The following is a 24955-nucleotide window of genomic DNA, read 5'->3' as shown; positions in this document are numbered from 1 at the left end:
TTATTTAGGAAATAAAATCGCTGGAGGAGTAAGGAGCGAGGAAAAAGTAAGAATCAGAACAAAACCTAGAAAAAAGATGTTAGTCTCTAAAACTGACTGGTAACACACCAGAAAAATGCTTCTGAAAGCGTGTTTGTAGTGATGCATCTTGTAAATGTGAGACCTGGACTCTATGATATCAGGAACTGAAAAACGGAATACTTTTGAAATGTGTTGTTAAAGGCACACCATGAAAAGTCAAAGGGACTAATAAGATAACAAACAACGAAATCAATAAAATAATGCTGGCTAGAAGGGGTTTGTTGATTATCTGTTTAGGTGCAATGGACATATATATATCATCAGAAAAATATCAGAGGAAGTCCATGGTTGAAGTTCGAGAATCAAACTACGAGAGATGCCTGCTGCTACATCCACACAGAGGTGGCAAAATCATGGGATAGCGGTATGCACTTTCACATATGGCGGTAGTCCGGCATACAAAAGGTATGAAGCGGCAGTTTATTGGCCGAGCTGTCGATTGTATTCAGGTGATTCACATGAAAAGGTTTCCAACTTGATTATAGCCGCACTACGAGTATTAATAAACTTTGAACGCTGATTAGAAGGAGAAGGTAGACAAATGGGACATTCCATTTCGGAAATCGTCAGACAATTCAACATTTGGATATCCACAGCGTCAAGAGTATGCCAAGAGTACCTCTCAACACAAACAAGGCAGTGGCCGACGGCGTTCATTTAGGGGCCGAGAGCAGCCGCGTTTGTCACTGCTAAGAGGCAAGGAACACTACGCGAAACAACCGCAAAAATCAATGTGAGACATACGATAAACGCATCTCTTAGGAGAGTGCAGCGAAATTACGTTAATGGGCTATGACAACAGGTGACTAACATGAGTGAATTTGCATAACAGCACGACTTTCCCTGTAGCCCCTCTCCTGTGCTCGTGACCACATTGGTTGGACCCTACACGACTGGAAGACGGTGGTCTGATTGGATGACGAAGTCATGGCCCAAGTTGTCAACAAGACACAGTGCAAGCTGGTGCTAGCTTCATACTGGTGTGGACTGTGTTTACATGGAGTGGACTGGGTCCTCTGGTCCAATTGAGCCGATCATTGACTGGTAATAGTAATGTTAGGCTGCGTGGAGACATTACACGATTGGGCTGTAACTATAGATAAGTATTTGTTCGCTAAGTATCAAAAAATTTGATTACCACATAAAGCTACAACAATTCCAAAACTTTTCTGTGCCTAATGCAATTTATATATTTCCCCTCACTTTGCAAATTTGCCAATATCGTACATTCAACTTTATTTAGTATACTCTGCCAAAGAGGACGGTGTCTCCTGTAAGTACTGTTTGTTTTTCGCTATGACAAATCTGGTAAAGGTAGTAATCAAAATGTTACAGCCCTGGAAAAGTCCAAGTTTCTGGTGTGGAAGCATGATCAATATTTCAACATCCAGGCGTGCAGTACTTACTATATAGCTACTCTAATCCATGGTCAAAATTTTGTTCACATGATGATGAACAAGGCAAAAGATATGAAACATCGCCAAGACTAAGGCTTGGTGGAGCGGGTGGGAAGGAAACAGAAAAGGGCTAGACCCACTCATCGATGTGGTGATTATCTGTGGATGTCAGGAGATTGCATTAAGGCCCCCTTAATGACTTAGATCCTACTGAAGTTGACAAACAAGATGACAAGTACATGGGTAACTTTCGTGCAACTATAAACCATGTTTCAGAGACAGGCCTATGACTGTGCTGCATCTATGTGGGGGAATTCCTGTGGGGTTTATGCATTCATACAACAGAACTATCCTTTAGCTCTTTATTCTCACTGTGGATCTCATAATTTCTGCTAAATTCATCTGTTTTTCGTTACTGAGTATCCCAGTTGAAGCAAAAAATTTTCTTAGTTTCATTATTGTCCGTTCGAAAGGCAAATTAACTGTTTGTCACAATTTATAGTTACAATCTGACTATACCTCCTCTGCATTTCCGAACAAAATACAGTTCTGTGGATTTGGCTCCACCTAAATCCCTGGAGCCGGAACTAAACATTGAAATGACCAACACTCGGTGAGAGCTGTTTTCCAAATCAGAACCCTACTTCTCGCCACTGCATTGTCGTCATCGATGGCGTATAGACAATAGCATGAATCAGCCAACTCTCGTCGATGGGAACTGTCCACAGTGATCCCTGGGTTTCCTTAAATAGTTATTCTCCAGGAAGAACCGTGCTGTCCCGTTCTAACTCGTGACCATATACGGGCACGGTCTTGCGATAAGGCCAGCTACCTCTTACTTTTGCCTGTCGAGATATCTATTGGTCTGTGGTTCTTAGCGCGCCTTCTGAAAATCTTGCGTGGCTGCTATGGACTGAATGAACATTACATTCTGTGACATACATGGTACAACCGCAATTCATGTTGCCGCTGCCCGCCCTTCTCCCCCAAAAGTGCATCTAGGCCAAAGCAGGCCCTGGTGGCCTCGACAGTGTTGGAGCATTCACCATTCTGGGGAAGGGAGGGGGGAACTGGATCCACTTCTATTCATATGGGATGAGAGCGTGACGAATTGTGGCTGCCCACAGGAGGTCTTGGGTGGGGGAAATGGTAGATGGCGCAAAGAGAGTCGCATTACAGGCGTCTGGAGTGCAAGGAGGAGTTATGGCACCCATTAGTGGTTTGGATCCATGATGGGCCCATACTTCATGGATATGCCAGCAGCAACAGCCTCTTCGCAGCAACTGGAATTTAAACATTGCCTGCCCAATCAAATGGAGAATAAAGGGAGGGTGTCCACAGCTGCACTGGATCCTGCAAAGAAAACCTACACCATCCATTGATACAAGAAGGTATGGGGCTGTTCTGATTCTAGGGAAAATGGTGATTTGTGAGGTTGACCATGTGGACTGATGAAACTAAATTGAACAGCAGGAATCAGAATTCTGTTGATGATAATTGGGGCCATTGTCAGTGACCAAGGCTTGTGGGACGCCTTTCAGGGCGAACAACCATGCAACAATCTGGATTGTCTTCACTGAGGTTGTGAATGGCATGAAAAACACAAAGCAGAACCCACTGCTCACATTCAGACGCCACACAGATCCAAGGAGTGGGCCAAATGAAGACAGGACCAATGAGTCACCATAGGAGGCGATGGAAAATACTGACAGGGTGGCACAGCTTGCTTGTTTTGACATGTGAGGCACTCTTTCACCATTCTCACGTTAAGTGTCTCCATACCCTTCCAGTGGATGTATTGCTAGGAGAGTCAAAATGACTTCCCAATGACATAGGGTTCTGGGAATCAGGACGAGAACGTGGCCCATCGCGACCTTTATCAGCGCAATGTGATGCAAGGATAAAGGCTTTTGCTGCGTGCTACAGATGGCTTGGAGGTCTGGGTAAATGAGACATTACTTTGTCTGCAGGCCATCTTTCTGTTGTATAATGCAAAACTCCCTGGAGGACAAGGCCTGTCACTGTGTGTTATCCCACAAGGCGTGCATTAATTGGAAGATAGGTCCATGATGATGGCAGTCTCACTGTCCTCATGTAAACAGACTTCTGGATCCTCATGAAATTCTGGGTTCTGGCTGACATGAAATGACGATAGGATATTGGCATTGGCATGGGCGGCATTACGGTGATATTGGATACCATAGGCATATCCTGACAGAAACAGAGCCCACAGTGGCAAGTTGCTGAATACTTGAAGAGATGCATTAGAGGCTTATGATCTGTCATGAGTGTGAAACGTCGGCTGTAGATGTAGGCATGTAAGCGTTTGCTCCCAGATATGACGACCAAAGCCTCCTTTCCTATGTGGTTCCTCTATCCTGCTGTAAGTGTCTAGGATACAAATGCAGTGGGTCGCTCCACGCCATTCTCAATATGGGACAGAAGTGTGCCAGTCAGCATCAGCCACTAATACCAATGGTTTCGTTGGACTGTATGCCATGAGACAAGCTGGTCGAAGAAGGCCTTCTTCAGGTTTTGGAACACCTTATTACATTAGGATGGCCACTTCCAGGGAACTCTGTTACAGAGCGAGTGGTGCCAGAATCGCAGAAGCATGAGGCATGAATGGTCTATAGCAGCTTGGCTGACTTAGACTTCGGCTGGAATGCATCTATCAAGGCCAGTAATTTTTGGATGGCAGGCACACAATGTGGTGTAAGCCATATGCCTGATGTCCTGAAGATGTGTCCTAAATATTCGACCTGGTGGATGGAAAAAGAACATTTGCCAAGAAGGTAAGCTTCTGTGAATGGGGAGAAGAGCAACATCAGCTGTATACTTTCCAACAACCAGAAAATTGTCAAGGTAGCTCATGGTCCCTGAGACATCCTTTAAGTGTTGCTCATCCCCCTCCCCCTGTGAACCATGGACCTTGCTGTTGGTGGGGAGGCTTGTGGGCCTCAGCAATACAAATGGCCATACTGCAGGTGCAAACACAATGGAGGGGTATCTGTTGAGAGGCCAGATAAATGTGTGGTTCCTGAAGAGGGGCAGCAGCCTTTTCAGTACTTGCAGGGGCAACAGTCTGGATGACTGACTGATCTGGCCTTGTGACACTAACCAAAACGGTCTTGCTGTGCTGGTACCATGAACAGCTGAAAGCAGTGGGAAACTAGAGCCGTAATTTTGCCTGAGGGCATGCAGCTTTACTGTATGGGTAACTGATGATGGCGTCCTCTTGGGTAAAATATTCCAGAGGTAAAATAGTCCCCCATTCAGATCTCCGAGCAGGGACTACTCAAGAGGACGTCGTTATCAGAAGGAAGAAAATTGGCGTTCTACAGATTGGAGCACGCAATGTCAGATCCCTTAATTGGGCAGGTAGATTAGAGAATTTAAACAGGGAAATGGATAGGTTAAAGTTAGATATAGTGGGAATTAGTGAAGTTCGGTGGCAGGAGGATCAAGACTTTTGGTCAGGTGAATTCAGGGTTATAAATACAAAATCAAAGAGGGGTAATGCAGCAGTAGGTTTACTAATGATTAAAGAAAATAGGAGTGCAGGTAAGCTACTACAAACAGCGTAGTGGAAGCATTATTATGGCCAAGATAGACATGCAGCCCATGCCTACTACCGTAGTACAAGTTGATAAGCCAACTAGCTCTGCAGATGATGGAGATATTGATGAAATGTATGATGAGATAAAAGAAATAATCAGGTAGTGAAGGGAGACTAAAATTTAATAGTCACAGGTGAATGGAATTCGAGAATAGGAAAAGGGAGAGAAGGAAACATAGTAGCTGAATATGGATTGGGGATTAGAAATGAAAGAGGAAGCTGTCTGGTAGAATTTTGCACAGAGCATAACTTAATCATAGCTAACACTTGGTTCAAGAATCATAAAAGAAGGTTATATAAGTGGAATAATCCTGGAGATACTAGGAGGTATCAGATAGGTTATATAATGGCAAGACAGAGATTTAGGAACCAGGTTTTAAATTGTAATACATTTCCAGTTACGGATATGGACTCTGACCACAATCTATAGGTTATAAACTGTAGACTGAAACTGAAGAAACTGAAAAAAGGTGGGAATTTAAGGAGATGGTACCTGGATAAACCGACTAAACCAGAGTTTGTACAGAGCTTCAGGGACGGCATAAGGGAATAATTGACGGGAATGGGGGAAAAAATACAGTAAAAGAAGAATGGGCTGCTCTGAGGGACGAAGTAGTAAAGCCAGCAGAGAATCAAGTAGGTAAAAAGACGAGGGCTAGTAGAAATCCTTGGGCAACAGAAGACATATTCAATTTAATTGATGAAAGGAGAAAATATAAAAATGCAGTAAATGCAGCAGGCAAAAAGGAATACAAACGTCTCAAAAATGATATCGACAGGAAGCGCAAAATGGCTAAGCAGGGATGGCTAGAGGACAAATGTAAGGATGTAGAGGCTTATCTCACTAGGGTAAGATAGATACTGCCTACAGGAAAATTAAAGAGACCTTTGCAGAAAAGAGAGCCACTTGTATGAATACCAAGAGCTCAGATGGAAATCCAGTTCTAGGCAAAGAAGGGAAAGCAGAAAGGTGGAAGGAGTATATAGAGAGTCTATATAAGGCAGATGTACTTGAGGACAATATTATGTAAATGGAAGAGGATGTAGATGAAGATGGAATGAGAGGCACGATACCGCGTGAAGAGTTTGACAGAGTACTGAAAGACCTGCGGTCGAAACAAGGCCCCAGGAGTAGACAACATTCCATTAGAAGTACTGACGACCTTGGGAGAGCCAGTCCTTAAAAAACTCTACCATCTGGTGAGCAAGATGTATGAGACAGGCTAAATACCCTCAGACGTCAAGAAGAATATAATAATTCCAATCCCAAAGAAAGCACTTGTTGACAGATGTGAAAATTACGGAACTATCAGTTTAACAAGTCACAGCTGCAAAATACTAACACGAATTCTTTACAGGCGAATGGGAAAACTGGTAGAAGCCGACCTCAGCGAAGATCAGTTTGGATTCCATAGAAATGTTGGAACACGTGAGGCAATACCGACCTTATGACTTATCTTAGAAGAGAGGCAAACCTACGTTTATAGCATTTGTGTACTTAGAGAAAGCTTTTGACAATGTTAATTGGAATACTCTCTATCAAATTCTAAAGGTGGCAGGGGTAAAATACAGGGAGCGAAAGGCTATTTACAATTTGTACAGAAACCAGAAGGCAGTTATAAGAGTCGAGGGGCACAATAGGGAAGCAGTTGTTGGGAAGGGAGTGAGACAGGTTTGTAGCCTCTTCGTGATGTTATTAAATCTTTATATTGAGCAAGCAGTAAAGGAAACAAAAGAAAAATTCGGAGTACGTATTAAAATCCATGGAGAAGAAATAAAAGCTTCGAAGTTCGCCGATGACATTGTATTTCTGCCAGAGACAGCAAAGGATTTGGAAGAGCAGTAGAACGGAATGGACAGTCTCTTGAAAGGAGGATATAAGATGAACAGCAACAAAAGAAAATCGAGGATAATGGAATTTAGTCGAATTAAGTCAGGTGATGCTGAGGGAATTAGATTAGGAAATGAGATGCTTAAAGTAGTAAAGGAGTTTTGCTATTTGGGGAGCAAGATAACTGATGATGGTCGAAGTAGAGAGGATATAAAATGTAGACTGGCAATGGCAAGGAAAGCGTTTGTGAAGAAGAGAAATTTGTTAACATCGAGTATTGATATAAGTGTCAGGAAGTCGTTTCTGAAAGTATTTGTATGGATTGTAGCCATGTATGGAATTGAAACATGGACGATAAATAGTTTGGACAAGAAGAGAACAGAAGTTTTCGAAATGTATTGCTACAGAAGAATGCTGAACATGGGTAGATCACATAACTAATGAGGAAGTATTGAACAGAATTGGGGAGAAGAGGAGTTTGTGGCACAACTTGACAAGAAGAAGGGACCGGTTGGTGGGACATGTTCTGTGGCATCAGGGGATCACAAATTTAGCATTGGAGGGCAGTGTGGAGGGTAAAAATCGCAGTGGGAGACCAAGAGATGAATACACGAAGCAGATTCAGAAGGATGGAGGTTGCAGTAAGTACTGGGAGATGAAGAAGCTTGCACAGGGTAGAGTAGCATGGAGAGATGCATCAACCCAGTCTCAGGACTGAAGACCACAACAACAACATAGTACCTTAAAAAAATCGATGAAATTTCGGCGATGCCAAACGGAAGCCATGTATATTGAGGCAATCCAAAAGGAGTGGCTATGATGGTTATGATTACAGTCTCCTGGGAGCCGTTACGCAGTGTGAGGTGGAGATAAGCATCATGAAGGTAATTTTTGGCAAATAAGCATAATGAAGGTCATTTTTGGCAAATTCTATAGATCCCGCGATATGTAATCAGTGTCCTGAAGCATGGGAGTGGTATATCTTATGACTACACATTGGGCATTCATAGTGTCCTGGAAGTCACCACAAATTAAGCCAGCGCCTGATGGTTTCTCCACAGTGAATTTGGAAGGGCCCATTGGCTGTGTGTTACTGGGATGAAGACGTTCTCATCCTGAAGATGTTGCAAGTCCTGTTGATGCTTATCCTGGTATGTAAACTCGACCGTACAGACCTTAAATAATTTTGGAGCTGCAGTAGGTGTAAGGTATATATGTGACTGGAACCCCAGGATGCTCACTGGCAGAACACTGGTCCTAATTTAACCAAGATGTAGGTGGTGTAGGAAGAGGCCCAGGGCTTGGACTGCATCAGAGGTGGCGCAGAACTCAAGCCCCAAGGCATGGAATAAGTCTATGCTGGACAGGTTTGAGATCTGAGGGGCCACAACCATCAGAATCCAAGCTGGAGCTACTGAGGCGCCACAGTAGCGTTTGCTAAGGAAAAGTCCTCTAACAGATATGTCGTGTAACAGAAATGGTGTTGTTACTAAAACTACGTAACTTTGTTGTGAAGGGGTGCCTGGAGGAGACTTAATGGCTTGTGTAGCCCAGTCGATTACTGTAGCTGATGACCCAATGTCAGTCTGGAATTTGACTGGCTTGCGTTACAACTTAGCTTGTGTAGAAAGCAACTGAATAAACTTCAAGAGTATAGCCTGTACCAGTGTCGCTTCTGTAAAATATGGCAGGGAAGAATATTTCTTGGTGTCGCCCAGTCACCAGTCCACAGACATAGAAGTGGAGATGTGGCAAATTTCAGCTCTGTGGGCACACTAACACCTAGTAACACAATTCACCTTGTGGAAATGGCATTGAGGACTTTTCCAGACTTGGGCTACAACCAATGTCGCATAGCTTCCAATTTGGGTTATGTGGCAAATGCCAGAGTTGGGTCTTCGATAAAAGCTGCTGCTGTGGCAGCCTGCTCAGAAGCTCGAATGATAGGAAGTCATGAGATGAGCAATGGATCTTTGAGGTTCAGAAGATTCTATTGGAGGTTTTCATCAGGAATGTCAGCTAAAATCTTGTCACAGATGAGAGGTGATGCACAAGGGATGCATTGTGGCACATGGGGACCAGCATTCCTGGGAGAGACCCCGGACCCTAGCTATTGATTTAGGAATGTGGATTCTGACAGCTAAAGAACTTGCATTGAGCCGCAGCAATGTGTATCTGAGCATTGAAGTTTTATACAGCTTTCATGCGTTCATGGCTGGACTATTGGTGCATGGTTTATGCACTGGCGAGGCCTTTTGATTTGAATTGACACTGTCCACCTTGAGGGGCTCCAGTTGGCCACAGGTCGCTATAGGGCCAGTCCCATACCCAGCCTATGTGCTGAGGCTGGGGGGTCACCAGCAGCTCCACCTAGTTCATCAGGCATGCAAGTTCCTCACAGCTCCAACTTCACCCACACTCTATAATGTTGCTCATCCCCCTTATTTCGAACCGTTGAAGAGCCACAATGCCATTTGCGATCCACGTGCACCGTGTGCTGGAGTCCCTCAGTGTGGAGCCAGTACTGCCCCAAATCCAGGGTTTTACCTGCCTGCTGCCCTGGTTACTGGAGAGACCCAGAGTGATTTTACATTTGGGGCGTTACATGAGAGATTACACTCCTACTTCCGCTTTTAATGACATATTTTCTGACATTTTACCTGGGCACCACAAAAATATAGCTGTTTTTATGCTTGTATCGCTACAGGGGGATCCTGTTGGTTGCTCTGTTTTTTTGACAGATCTTGTCCTCAAGATCATACTGCCTTAAGCGTTTACTGTCTTTTATGCAGAATTTTATGCGATCTTGCGGTCATTGGTGTAGGTGAGACGTTCTTCCAGTGATAAATTTCTTGTCTCATCCGATTTTCTAAGTTCCCTCCACTCTGTGAAACGTTTGTACTCAGCAGGGAAGCTAGTCCCTCCTCCATCTACGACGACTGGGGATTTAGGTGACCTTTTGCTGGGTACCAGGACACATCGGAATTGCGAGGAACGAAAGGACAGATCCGGCAGCCAAGAGGATTGTCTCGATTCTCAAGTATTACAGTGTGCCATCCTCCTGTATGCTATCACATCGACGTTGAGCTTAAGACTCTTGCATCTGTGGGAGGGTGAGTGGCTGGAGGAGACTTTGGTCCACAAAGAAAGCTCTGTTCTGGAGAAGAGATGTAGCGTAGGTGCATAGGAAACACGACAGAACCCACAAGACATGTGTTGCATTCCACTTGGTAATGTATGCAAGAGTGAAGAAGAATCAGGATACTTGTATAGAATTCTTAGACCTAGGAAAAGCGTTCTACAGCGTGATATGACTAGAAATACTCGGAAATTTGGGTATACAATAATATGTATAGGAACACAAAAGAAGCTATAAGAACGGAAGACTATGAGAAAAGAGATGTCCTTAATGAGGGTGTAAGGTAGTGAAACGGTGTTTCTCCCCCACTGTCTAATCTGTAAATTTAGGAAACCGTAATGAAAATAAAAGACAAATGTAGGAGTTGGATTAACAGTCACGATTATAAAATGCCATGGGGAAGATTCGCTGAAAACATTACTGTCAGTGAAGATCAGGAAGAATAATAAGGTCTGTTGCAGGGAATGGGGAGTCAACTGAATGCAAATATGTACTTAGTGTGAACAAATGAAAGATTAACGTAATGATGAATACCAGAAATGAGATTAGCGTTAAATTTAACGTCAAAGTCTGGGATCACAAAATAGATAAAGGAATTTTGCTTCCTTGAAAGCAAAATTACAGATGAAGGAGAAAGTAAGGCGGATTTAAGAGGCAGACATGCAGAGGGAAAGATAGCTTTCCTCTGTCGAAGGTGTCTACTACAACCAAACATAAGGAAAATATTTCTAAGAATTTACCTCCTGGTATGAATTTTCAACATGGAACGTGAGATAACCAGTTCTACTCTGAAGGTAAGAGGTTGGCACAGGGAGGAAGTTGCGACAGTGCATCAGACTAGGCAGAAGGTAAATGACACAAACTGAAGAGGTACATGAGATGCTCAAATGTCACTGACATTAGACTTGCAGTGTATATCCTACAACAACTAACTCCCAATATTTTACATGAAAGTTATGAGTCACCTGTCTGTAACCACTGGGTAACTCAACCAAACCATCCTGCCTTCAGAAATAAGCATCATATGATTTGGCAGTACATCATGTAAACAGCTGAAAACCTACTCTGGGGAAATAGATGGAAAACATAGATTTCACTCATGTTTTAATGCAACACTTCACCACAGTATTTGTCTTATCAAAATGAAATACACCATCATATGAACTCTTTAGAAAAAGGTGCCCTACACAAAATTCCAGGGAACTCTAATTGGATGTTACAAATGTGTAGAACCTCAAATTATTAAAATAATTAATTCATACAATCAAATGTATTGAATGCTTTGCAATTAGGAATAAAGATAATTTGGCTTTCAGAGGAATATTCCTATCTTTGTATTTGTGTATACCTTAGAGCGTTGACTCAGAAATTGTTTTTCTGTAAATACCTTGTGTGATTTGACTAAAGCCTTTGTGCTGTTCAGCCTGTTACTAGCAATTATAAAATCAGTAACTCATCAGTTAACCGACTAAAACCTTGTCTCATCACAGGAAGTTTCTGTGGCATCAGGAAAAGGAGTTACATTTTTGTATAGCCTAGCGTCCCCTTATGCTTCGAATTTCTGGTAACAATCTGCACACAGCAGGCGTTAATTTGGTGTGAAATTAAATTAATGCTTACAGACGACACCAGCGTGGTTACTTAAAATTTATGATCTACAGACATCAATTACGCCCCATTCTTGAATGACATTTTGTTTACCATGTGGTTCCTTTGAAACAGTGTACATATCAACTACATACTGCTACGAAAATGTAGACCAACTTGTAGTTACTTTCTGTAACGTACTGTTACAGAAAGTAAGTAGCAATAATTTGATGGACATTCACTCAGATGACAATCGCAATAGGGAACATTACATATCTCACACTGTGAAGAGGTAACTCGACGGGTTTTGGTTTATTATTGATATAGTAATGTTACTAACAAGAGAATCATAATGCTACTGGTATAGTTGTAGCATGTGCCACGTAACTGGTTCTTACAGGCATACCTGTCTTCCTAAAATAAGCATTATTTCCAAGAAAAGAGAAACTAGTATGTTGTTCAAAATAAATTGAAGGAGTAAGCGCTACAAGTTATCTATATAGATGAGAATACTTAACACTCCTTCAAAATTTACTGTTTGTGCCCATGTGAAGGTTCTATGGAACTCTGTTTTACATGAAAGCAAATTTTCAGCTGATACACAATGATGACATCCACTATTAATTTAAAGATTCTGCCACTGATGAAAGGACACGTTGGAAGCAAACATACCATAATTTTGAACCCATACCTCAATGAATTTAAACATATAAGAAACAGGGATATAACGTAGTCAGCACAAGTATTACAATTTCTGATGGGTACCTCCTGAGATGATGACCATTATCAGATTCGTGTTTTTAATTGGTTATATAAACACTGTGAACGTGAGAAGGTTTTTCTGTAGTCAATATAAATTTATGGAAGGCGGTGTACAATGTACTACCGTAATCCTGGAAGACATGTCAAATACCTTTATACCACGACTACTTATGTGAAATAGATGCTGTTTAGCTTGGTCTGTTCATGTGTTATATTGATCTAGATGGGACCACTAAACCTTTATGAAAATAGCTCAGAAAAAGGCTATGATTACCACTCTCAAGGTCTACCAACACGTATGTAACACATATGTAACCTGTATTCCAACTCATACCGACTATAAAAGCAAAAGTAATAATATAGAAACTCAGTGAAGTTAGAGATTTTACACATAATAATCAAATGATCCAAATCAGTTATTAAATCATCAAGTAAGCCTAGCAATGATATAAGTTTGCACTGCATGAATTTCTTGAACCATGAAAAGTTTCTGGAAGTAATGGAAAATAATGACACTTACTCGGATTGTCAGTTCCGAAGCGGTAGACTGTGGGTTCAGGATCTAATCCTGAAAAACAAATATATAAAATACTTAATGAAAATATTGAATATGTTTTTCATTACCTACTAAAACTGGTTATTCATTATCATATACAAACTTACATCAATTTATACAAGTAAAATCTTTACCTGTACTGGGATGAGAGTCGCTTTAGTCGGCAGCTGTGAGTACTGCGACAAAAATGCAGATGAACCAACTAACGCTTCTGCAGAACATGATGTAAGGACAATGCTGTCGGGCCAAATAAACAACTGCTGGAGAATCTGTAAATTTATGAGTAAATGTATCTCCACAATTCATTTACTTTCAACAAACTGGATTGAAAATCTAAATTAATATAATAACCTAATTTGGATTACGATGGTTAATGAGGAAACCACACTAGGAGGTTCGAAAAATCCAGTTTTGATAGTATAAATCGTTAAGCTAACTATCCAAGAATACTCTGTCAAAATTTCAAAGCGAAATTCGAATTCGTACAGAAGGAAATTCTTCCGATATAAGATTTATCAGGGGATGAATTACTGGAGAAATGTGTAGATGGCCACACACAAAATGCTAATGAAACTTTTAATTCCACTATTTGGTGATTAGCTCCCCAACACTTGCACTCCGGACAAAAAGTGGTTGATTTGGCGTCGTATTTAGCAGCTGGCTTATTCAATGAAGGAAATTCATCCCTTCTGATGGCCATGAACGAGGCAGGAAATGTAGGAGACACGTAAAGCTTCAGTTATGTCGAACAAATGGATAACCAGCACGTATGCTGGCAGAATCGACGTAGTTCATTGAATCGAAGGAAAGTCGGAAAGCACGGAAAGCACTGCAGCAAGCGCTAAATGAAGCATGAGTGGAAGAAGAATGATTGCGATATGGCGCTGGAATCGCAGATCAGTTGGTAAGCATTTTACACTATTGTTGACTTCCTTGAATTGCCAGTTTCCAAGAACTGATTTCTCAAACGCGTTCATCTCCAAATGACTTTTTTCACATTTGCGTGCAGTCTAACTCAAAAAGTATTGAATCGATCATTATTAAATGTGATAGTATGATTGTGTATAAAACTACAAATTATATGCACCAACTTATGAGGAGATGTCATGATTTCACGGGTGTTTTTCTTCGCCTAAATGGAGAAAAAAACGTGAAATCGCAATAAATTGTTCCAACGCCTGCACAGTTTTTAATTTTCATTATTTTCACCTGCATTGAGGCTCATATTCTTAGAAAATAAATTAGTAATGCAAAATCAAATCCTTTCTGATTTCAGAGTAAAATCGGAATGGCTACACTGCACGTAATTGGAGAACTATACTCACAATCTTCAGCAGATATCGCAGAGCAACTTTGTTATTTTTGGCTGAAATTAATCAAAAAATTCACAAGAACTCACAGACTTCGAACATCGTCTGGCGACTAGACGTCACTTTTATAATACGTCTGTATGCGAGATTTCCACACTCCTACACATCCCTAGGTCCACTATTTGACATGTGATAGTGAGATGGAAACGTGAAGCGCCAAATACAGCACAAAAGCGTACAGGCCGACCTCGTCTGTTGACTGACAGAGACTGCCGACAGTTGGAGAAGGTCGTAATGTGAAACAAGCAGACATCTATCCAGACGATCAAACAGGAATTCCGAACTGCATCAGGATCCACTGTAACTACTATGACAGTTAGGCGGGAGGTGAGAAAACTAGGATTTCACGGTCGAGCGGCTGCTCGTAAGCCACACATCACGCAGGTAAATGCCAAGCAAAGCCGCGCTTGCTGTAAGGAGCGTAAACATTGGACGACTGAACAGTGGAAAAACGTTGCGTGGAGTGGCGAATCACGGTACACAATGTGGCCAGCCGATGGCAGGTGTGGTTATCGAGAATGTCCGGTGAACGTCATCTGCCAGCGTATGTAGTGCTAACAGTAAAATTAGGAGGCGGTGGTGTTATGATGTGGTCGTGTTTTTCATGGAGGGACCTTGCACCCCTTGTTTTTTGCGTGGTACTATCACGGCACAGGCCTATATTGATGCTTTAAGCATCTCATTGGTTCTCACTGTTGGAGAGCAATTCGGGGATGGCTATTGCATCTTTCAAAACGATCGAGCACCTGTTCATAATGCAGAGTCTAAGGCGGCAGTAGAAGACAATAACATCCCTGTAATGGACTGTCCTGCGCAGAGTCCTGATATTCCCACAACAGACGTATTGTGGAGTGCAGATTACACATCAGGGGCTTGAAAGCAATCACTGCCCCTGACACATAAGTTGTCAGGCAAAGAAGATCGATAAACCAGGTCGGTTCTACTTGAACCCAACACACTGTTGTTCAGTACAGGCTACCCACTGTAAAACCATTTCGTACTCTCGATTAATAGGCTTCACAGTAAAGCCGGTTCTTAAGGCCAGCCACTACTATTAAAACACAACATGCCTATTATACTGAGCAGCCGATGTGGCATGGGCTGACGGAATACGATATTGTCCATATTCCCACTCCGATCGAGCTGGAGGGCTACAAGACAAGCACTGATGATGCTCATACAGTCATGTAGTTTCTATGTTTGCCATATTTCGGTGAAATGGGTCCAGGGCCTTACTGGGAGACCACAGGCATACACTACATGAACAAAAGTATCCGGACACCCCCATAAATATAAGTTTCATATTAGGTGCATTGTTTGCCACCTACTGCCAGGTACTCCATATGACCGACCTCAGTAGTCGTTAGACACCCTGAGATAGCAGAATGGGGCGCTCCGCGAAACTCAGACTTCGAATGAGGCCAGGTCATTGGGTGTCATATGTCAGCACGCGAGATTTCCACAATCCTAAATATCACTAGGTCCACTGTTTCCAATGTGATACAGCACAAAGGCGTACAGGCCGATCTCGTCTATTTACTGACAGAGAGCGCCTACAGTTGAAGATGGTCGTAAACATGGGTTTCATGGTTGAGCTGCTGATCATAAGCCAAACATCACGCTGGTAAATGACTAACGACGGCTCACTTGGCGAAAGGAGCGGAAACGTTGGATGATTGACCAGTGGAAAAACGTTGTGTAGAGTGCCGACTCACAGTAGACAATGTGGAGATCCGATGTCATGGTGTGGGTATGGCAAATTCCCGGTGAACGTCATCTGCCGGCGTGTGTAGTGCCAACAGTACAATTCGGTGGTGTTATGGTGTGATCGTGTTTTCCATGGATGGGGCTGGCATCCCCAATTGTTTTGCGTGGCACTATCAAAGCACAGGCCAAAATTGATGTTTTAAGCACCTTCGTGCTTTTCACTGTTGAAGAGCAATTCGGGGATGGTGATTGCATCTTTCAAAAAGATCGAGTATCTGTTCATAATGCACTGCCAGTGGCGGAGTGGTTAGACGACAATAACAGCCCTGTAATGGACTGGCCTGCACAGAGTCCTGACCTGAATCCTACGGCATACCTTAGCTATGTTTTGGAACGCCGTGCCAGGCCTCACCGACTGACATCGATACCTCTCCTCAGTGCATCACTCTGTGGAGAATGGGCTGCCATTCCCCAAGAAACCTTCCAGCACCTGACTGAACGTATGCCTGCCAGTGTGGACGTTGACATCAAGGCTAAGGGTGGGCCAACACCATATTGAGTTCCAGCATTACCGATGGAGGGCGCCACGAACTTGAAAGTCATTTTCAGCAAGGTGTCCATGTACTTTTAATCACAGTTTACTTTATGCACAGGAGAATATCATCAATATCGCGACTGCCACATTCACTACAGTGCGAAATATCTTTGCAGAGAAGTCTGGTGCGCTCTCCCGAGTTCATTAGGCATCTACGGGGGGCAAAACCTTCGTCAGATGCAGCAGGTGTCCTGGCGAGAAGAGGTCCAACGTCGGAAACTGGTGGCACATACCCGGGGCCTTTGATATGAACCCTCCTGCCGCATCGCTGTCAAGCTTTAATGACGTCCGACGTTCGAAAACAAAACTCAAGAGGTGGCATGTTGGGTCAGTTAGTTATCAACCCTGAGTGTCTCAAGCTGGGCCTCATCGCAAATACATCTTCCGCACAGGGTGATTCACGAAGATATGTAAATATTTTAATATGTTATTCTACATGTAAAAATAAAGGAAAAAAGGTCATACAAACATAGGTCCGCAAATTTTCAGTTACGGAGTTACGGGTAATAAAAGGTTTTACCTGAAATTTAGCAACTTCGCTAATATGAAGATATCGCACAACTGTAAGAGGTTTAGTAAAGCACGATTTTCATTTATTTTGGTATTACTGGTGTGTTGAATCTAATAAAAGATGTCCCAGACGTGTATCTGCATTGGATCGTCCAGAGAAGGAAAGGTTGTTATACAAGTAAATTTGTTTACTTTTCATTAAGAATGTAGAAACGTTTGTGTCATTGTTGGCTACCCTTAGTGAGTTGTTTCAGACGTTCCCTAACCTTGAAACGAGTTAGTTTTCTCTACTGTTCAGTAAAAGAACACAAAAAGAACAGTGTGTTTAAGTAAAACCACATAGTAACTGTTGTACTTTGTAGATTATTTATGAAATAGGGATGCCTTTCAAATTTACGACGTAGGAATACGCCGCTATGGTGTTTATTTATGGAAAATGTGATGACAATGATACGGCTGAAATTAACGAATATCGCGTACGTTATTCAACTGGAAGGGTTCCGAATGGACGAATCATTAGTGGAGTATTTCGAATGTTACGGGAGGCAGCTTCTCTACCTAGCGTTCATAATCAGTACGAGAGTTCGGTACGTGAAGGCGATGATGAGCATATTATGGATGCTGTTCAACGTAGCCTGGGTACAGTACACGGCGTATCTCTCAACGGTTAGGCATTTCACAGTCTAGGGTATGGTGTACACTGAAGTACAATAATGTGTGTCTCTACCATAAACAAATAGTGCATCATTTACGTCCGGGAGATCCTGCCCTTCGCTTGGAGTTGTGCAACTGGTTAAAAACTAATCGGTAGTTACACAAATACGTTTTATTTAGTGATGAGGCACAGTTTACTCGAGATGGTATAAACAATTTTTTCAACGAGCACATATGGTCTGAAGCAAACCCACAAGCAACAGTTCAACGCAATTTCCAGCAGCGTTTTAGCATAAATTTGTGGTCTCGTACAATCAACACACACTTTATTGGACCATTCATTTCCCCAGGACGTCTAACTGGCGAGTCGTACTTACAGTTCCTTCAAGAAGAAATGCCCCACTTGACCGGAGATATTCGGCTAGTTACGCGATTGCAAATGTATTTTCAACATGACGGCGTGCCTCCACATTTTACCGACGCAGTTATTCCACAATTAAATGAACATTTATCCCAGAGATGGATTGGTCGCGGTCTTACACGTCCGTGGCCACCCAGATTTAACAACAATGGATTTTTGTGTATGGGGATGGGTGAAAGACATGGATTATAAGGACGAAGTCAATACACGTGAGGTATTACTTCGACGCATTATGAACGCAATAGACGAAATTAATAACAACCCTGTGAAACTGAAACGAGCAACAAAATCTGTTCATACACGTGCAGCTAAATGCACTGATCTCGGTGGAGACATTTTTGAACATTTACTGTGATTATGATTGTATTGCGAAACTGTATGTACTTTGTACAAGTTTCTTAACAGTAAGCTTTGTTTTTTTCCTGTTTAACACGAATTCACGCGTGCTGTGGTATAAATAAAAGCACATTATGTGACACATTCATACAGTTCCAGTTAACGCTTTTACCACAAATTTTCCAAAATTAAATTCTCTACAACTTCTGTTGAAAACTTTCTGAAATTGTCTGGAATTTAAAAAACCTATTGGGCGAAGTAGTTAACAAATTTAAAATTTTACAAAATTACGCCTTTGCTTCTCTGCATATTCTGGAAAACTGGGACATGTTTTACTATATTGATCAGACCAATAACAACAAAATAAATGGGAATCGTGCTTTACTTTAACCTCGTACAGTTTTGCGACGGCCTCATGTTAACGAAGTTGCTAAATTTCAGGCAAAATTTTTATTAGCCGTAACCCCGCAACCAAACATTTGCATATCTTCGTGAATCCCCCTGTGTATTAGGACTGTATGGCAGTATTCCAGCAGATCTCTACTGCTTCAGTTGTCGAATCTGACAAGTTTGCATCAAAAGTAGCATGCGCTCGGAAACCTGTTTCTATCGCACACAACATGTAACAATAATTAGTGCGGCCAGTGGCGCCATTACTTAGACTACGCCGTAAGAATGAGTAGCTGCTTAAATGCGTAGATGACGTGAACCGATACCGGAATGCATATCAAGAGCTATTGCGCTAGAGGTCGTAGAAACATTTGAAAAAATTGTATTAAAACTCGGTTCTACCTCTAGCTACTTTCGTTTTCACAGATACCAATTTAAGTAGGGTACCATTGAGAACAGGAGACCGTCAAGTCGAGGAAAGTGATACGCACAGCACACCGCACAGTGCTGGAAGAAACACGTAGAGACTTACGAGATGTGTGAGTTCTGCTCTGTGCCGCTGCAGCCAGTGTAGTGTGGGTTGTGGCGAAGACAGCCTTTTATCCATATCTTGGCCACTGCTGGACTGGGTTGACACCTCCCACCTACTCTGTCCACAGCCTGCCCTCTGCTCCAGAACCCCTCCCCCTCTCACCCCCTGCCCCTCCCTTCCACCGATCCCTCGTCAAACTTTCTCGGCGTCCTACGTTGGAAGTATTCTTGCGCAACGCCTCGCAGCAAAGAGGCTACACGGAGCAATGACATGCAAAAGTTCTACAACTGGCTCACCATTTACAGTTAGTCCAGGAGCTCGCCGTTAACTTGCGCGCCAGGGTAAACCCCGCGCTCTGCTCAGGATTCCAGACAGACCCGGCTATCAAACAGAGCCCGTGTTGGCCGGTGACTGCTTCCGCCAAACCCAGGCGCCGGAGTGTCAACACGGTGCGTCCTCGCAGTACACGGAGCGCCGACCGACTGCTAGCGGTGCCCCGTGCGCTGCCTTCTTCCCCCTGTTACTGCCGCCTCTCCTCGGGAGCCGCGGCCGTCTCAATTAGAGGGCGCTAGCCAACCAGTACGTAACATCGACAGAAAAACTATCCAGCCAAGAGCATCGCAGGAAGTCACGGCTCAGTAACGGCAACACCTGGACACAGAGAATGTATCAAAGTACGCACGAAGGTTCACGTTTACGGTAACCTTAATGAATGGGCCTGAGTGACGGTACACGAAACACCACAAAAGCTGACTGAGCCGCTTCCAGCGTGAACTGCACCCCTCCACACGTACCGGGCAGAACGCCTCGTTGGCTCTTCGGTGCACTCAGGGCCTCGCGTCACTTGACGAGGGAGAAGACCTGTGATACGTCGGGCCAAACTGCACACCTCCAGCCGGCCACTGCCCAGTTCCTGTGCTGTCTGGCACAGCTGAAGACCAGCTGTCTAGTGTGCTGCTGGCTACCAACGCTAAATGTCCGTTGCATACGGTTCTCTTAGCAAATTTCACTCGCAAACTTGTTGAAATGGCCAGACATACAGTGACAGCAGCAATTAATAATAGGTTTGATGTCTGGTGTCGTTAAGGAGGTGTGACACTCCTCTTGCTTTTTACGATCTCTGTCCCCACTTCGCATTACATGTAGGTGAGCGTTAAGACACGTTGGGCAGTCCGCTTTGGTATACACTCAAATCAGCCAACCTTATTCAAGTTTTAGTCCTACCTTACAATCATTATACAACTTCCGTTGATTGTTTCCGATGAGGTCATCGGTCTTTTAATTCCTGTATAACTACAGCAATCTATATTCATTTCAACGTACCTGCTCTACTCAAGCCTCGGTCTCCTTCCACAACTCTTACCCCCACTGCCCAAGTATCTTTACACAATGAAATTGACAATTCATTATTGCATCAAGACGTCTCCTATCAACTATTTTCTTCCTTTAGTCAAGTTGCGTCATAAATTTGCTTTTCCCCAATTCATTTAAGTACTTGCTCACTTAATGAAATGGAAGTATATGGTTCCAGAGATCTCTTCAAGTCTGAAACATCAGATATATGTAGACTGGAGAGATGAATGAATATTCATACCAAGGCCAGGATTTGAACCTGTGTGGCCTGCAGCCTAGGCAGATGAGCTGGTTAGTATGCAACCCTGCTACAGTGGCTTTGCAGAACAGTGTACACTATCCTTGCATGCCTCCCTGTTCAGTTCAAATTCCCGTTCCTACCAAGCGGCCTGAGGTGTGAATATGGATTTGGTTTGGGGAAGGAAGTGCTCTAGGCTAGTCTGTGGAGTTGTGCAAAGCCATTGTGCCAGGGTGGCGTAGTGGTTACTGCTTCTGCATAGCGCGCAGGAACCTCATTTCAAAAACCCTGCCTTGGTACAAATTTTCGTCTATCTCTTCTGTCTTCGTCATTTGTTATTCACTCCATCATATTTTCAACATTTTTCAAATACAAGCATGGTGCAAAAGCTTATTTTAACTTCTTGTCTGATCTGCTAATCATCCACGATTAACTGCCAAAAAAATACCTACACATCAACCTCCCAAACACTTAAACTGATATTACACCTTAACAAACACCTCTTTATCAGTATTGCTTTTCTTGCTATTGTCAGTCTACACTCTATATCCTCAGCACTACAGTCTTCATCAGTTATTTTGCTATCCAAATAGTAAACTTCATTTACTACTTCTAGTGTCTCATTTCCTAATCTAGTTACCATGACACTGCCTCACGTAATTCTGTCACACTTAACTGTCGTTGTTTACTAATCTCGATGTTCACCTTATAATATATTATGAAGTGGCTATCCATATATTCCAAGTGCTCTTCAAAAGTCCTTCGCAACCCTGATAATATTAGGATGTCGTAAGCATAGTTTAAAGTTTTTATTTTTTCACCCTGATCTTTCATTACCTTCCAAAATATCTCCTGATTTTTCTTCAAAACTTGCTCCATGTACAGACTTAATAGAAGCGGTGATTGTTTACAATCATGTCTCTCTCCATTTTCGACACTTATAACCGCCTTCTTGTTTCTGTACTTAATGTGAATAACCTTTGACTACCTACAGTATCTGATCAAAACTATCCTGACATCTGGCTGAAAATGACTTACAAGTTCGTGGCGCCCTCCTTCGGTAATACTGGAATTCATTATGGTGTTCGCCCACGGTTAGCCTTGATGACAGCATACACTCTCGCGGGCATACCTTCAGTTACGTGCTGGCAGGTTTCTTGGGGAACCACACCTCATCCTTCACAGAGTGCTGCACCGCGGAGAGGGTTCGACGTCGGTCACTGAGGCCTGGTACGAAGTCAGCGTTCCAAAACATCTCGACGGTGTTCTATAGGTTTCAGGACAGGACTCTGTGCAAGCCAGATTATCCCGGTTATTGCCGTGTAAGCACTCCGCCACAGGCGTCCATTATGAACGGATACTCGATCTCCTTGAAGGATGCAATCACCATCCCCGAATTGGTCTTCAACAGTGGGAAGCAAGACGGTACTTAAAACATCAGTGTAGTCCAGTGCTGTGATAGTGCCACGCAAAACAACAAGGGGTGCAAGCCCCCTCCATGAAAATTACCACCACACCACAACACCACCGCACTACACACGCTGGCACATGACGTTCACTGGGCATTCGCCATTCCCACACACTGCCATCGGATCGCCACATTGTGTACCGTGATTCATTACTTCACACAACGTTTCTCCACTATTCGATGTTTATGCTCCTTACACCAATCGAGGTGTCGTTTGGCATTTACCAGCGTGATGTGTGTGTTATGAGCAGCCGCTCGACCGTGAAATCCAAGTTTTCTCACCTCCCGGCTAACTGTCTTAGTACTTGTAGTGGATCCTGATGCAGTTTGGAATCCCTGTGTGATGGTCTGTATAGATGTCTGCCTATTGCACATTACGACTGTCTTCAACTGTCGTCAGTCTCTGTCAGTCAACAGACGAGGTCGGCATGTACGCTTTTGTGCTGTACGTGTCCCTTCACGTTTCCGCTTCAGTATCACATCGGAAAAACTGGACCTAGAGATGTTTAGGAGTGTAGAAATCTCGCGTACAGACGTGGGACACAAGTGACACCCAATCTCCTGACAATGTTCATAGTCCCTGAGTTCCGCAGAGCCCCCCATTCTGCTCTCTCGTGATTTATAATGACTATTGAGGTCGAAGGTATTGAGTACCTAGCAGTAGGTGACAGCACAATGCACCTAATACGAAAAACGCACGTTTTTGAGGCCGTCCGAATAAATTGGATCACATTGTGTGTATTTCATCTCAGTGTCTTTGAGAACTCAAAGACGTATTTCAATCAACATTGTAAAAAAATTTCCCTACATCTACAAACGCTATAACGATATGTTTGCATTTCTATTCTAAAGAAAGACGCAAGGTAACTACAGACTACCTGTATTTCCTTCGAACAGATGCTTATCTCCCTGACATGGGTTTCTGTCACTTTTTCCATTCTTCCATAAATAATTCGTGTGAACATATGGTGACTGTACCTCACTAAATTTGTGGATCTGTAGAATTTTCACTTGTCAGCACCTGCATTATGTGGAATAGGAACTCTCACATTCTTCCAGTAGTCTGAGGATATTTCACCTGGACCCGTCAACACTGATATTGACTGTTGATAACTGGAAACATGTTGACTGGTCGGACAAGTCTCGTTTCAAATTGTATCTGGCTTGACGCCGCCTCATGAATCCATGAGCCCTGGATGTCAGCAGAGGTCTGTTCAAGCTGGTAGAGACTCTATAATGATTCAAATGGCTCTGAGAACTATGGGACTTAACTGCTGAGATCATCAGTCCCCTAAAACTCAGAACTACTTAAACCTAACTAACCTAAGGACATCATACACATACATGCCCGAGGCAGGATTCGAACCTGCGACCGTAGCGGTCGCCTGGTTCCAGACTGTAGCACCTAGAACCGGTCGGTCACCCCGGCCGGCCCTCTTCAACTGTCGGCGGTCTCTATCAGTCAACATACGAGGTCGGCCTGTATGCTTTCGTGCTATACGTGTCCCTTCACGTTTCCACTTCACTATTAAATCTGTAACAGTGGACCTAGGGATGTTTAGGTGTGGGGAAATCTCGCGTACAGACGCATGACACAAGTTCCACCCAATGACCTGACCACGCTCTAAGTCCGTGAGTTCTGCGGAGCGCCCCATTCTGCTATCTCACGATGTCTAATGACTACTGCGGTCGCTGGTGTGGAGGACCTCGCAGTAGATGGCAGTACAATGCACCCAATACGAAAAACATATGTTTTACCGGATTTCTGGATACTTTTGATCACATAGTTTATTTTTTATTCTCTTCCTTTTGCTACACTCGAATACCAGTCCTCTACCAAAATTAAATTTTGCTCTCCCTTCACTTATGAATAATTTCTTTTATTTCATATTAAATCGTTTCATTTTATGTATCATTTACGAAGGCAGTTGACATATAAATCTGGTACTGCTGTGGTTGGTTTTTGGCTTCCTGTGTATCTTCGCCATGACAACGCATTCTCTGCGCTGCTTACAGTTAGTTAACCACATTTCTGTTTTCTAAATCATTATCAGAGCTACATCGACATTATCAGGTTTGAGTTTGTATTGGTAGGCCGGCAGGTGTGGCCAAGCGGTTCTAGGCTCTTCAGTGTGGAACCGCGCGACCGCTACGATCGCAGGTTCAAATCCTGCCTCGGGCATTGATGTGTGTGATGTCCTTAGGTTACTTATGTTTAAGTAGTTGTAAGTTCTAGGGGACTGATGACTTCAGATGTCAAGTCCCATAGTGCCCTTTGAACCGTTCTGTATTGGTAAACCTGTACCGACTTCACCACAAGTCCTGTCATTGCTCCTACCACACTTCACTACCCCACTGTATCTAAATTGAACCTCCTCATTTTCTTTTTAAATTCTCTGACCTATCTAA

At 43.1% G+C, this 24955-nt stretch overlaps 1 protein-coding gene across 1 annotated transcript in view; it reads right to left on the bottom strand.

Annotated features, from left to right (window-relative positions):
- Positions 1-19917, bottom strand: part of LOC126442771 (protein roadkill-like) — a 70645-nt gene extending 50728 nt beyond the window's left edge. The window contains exons 1-2 of the mRNA XM_050090801.1: positions 19784-19917; positions 13107-13241 (exon numbers count right to left, since the gene is read on the bottom strand). The gene's annotated coding sequence lies outside the window, so the exon portion shown is untranslated. The remainder of the gene's footprint in view (positions 1-13106; positions 13242-19783) is intronic.
- Between the last annotated feature and the right edge of the window lie 5038 nt (positions 19918-24955).

Source organism: Schistocerca serialis, unplaced genomic scaffold (genome assembly GCF_023864345.2).
Source record: "Schistocerca serialis cubense isolate TAMUIC-IGC-003099 unplaced genomic scaffold, iqSchSeri2.2 HiC_scaffold_1406, whole genome shotgun sequence".
NCBI classification, from domain to species: Eukaryota; Metazoa; Arthropoda; class Insecta; order Orthoptera; family Acrididae; genus Schistocerca; species Schistocerca serialis.
The sequence above is the reverse complement of the archived record's forward strand: the minus strand, read 5'-3'. Positions and strand labels throughout refer to the sequence as shown.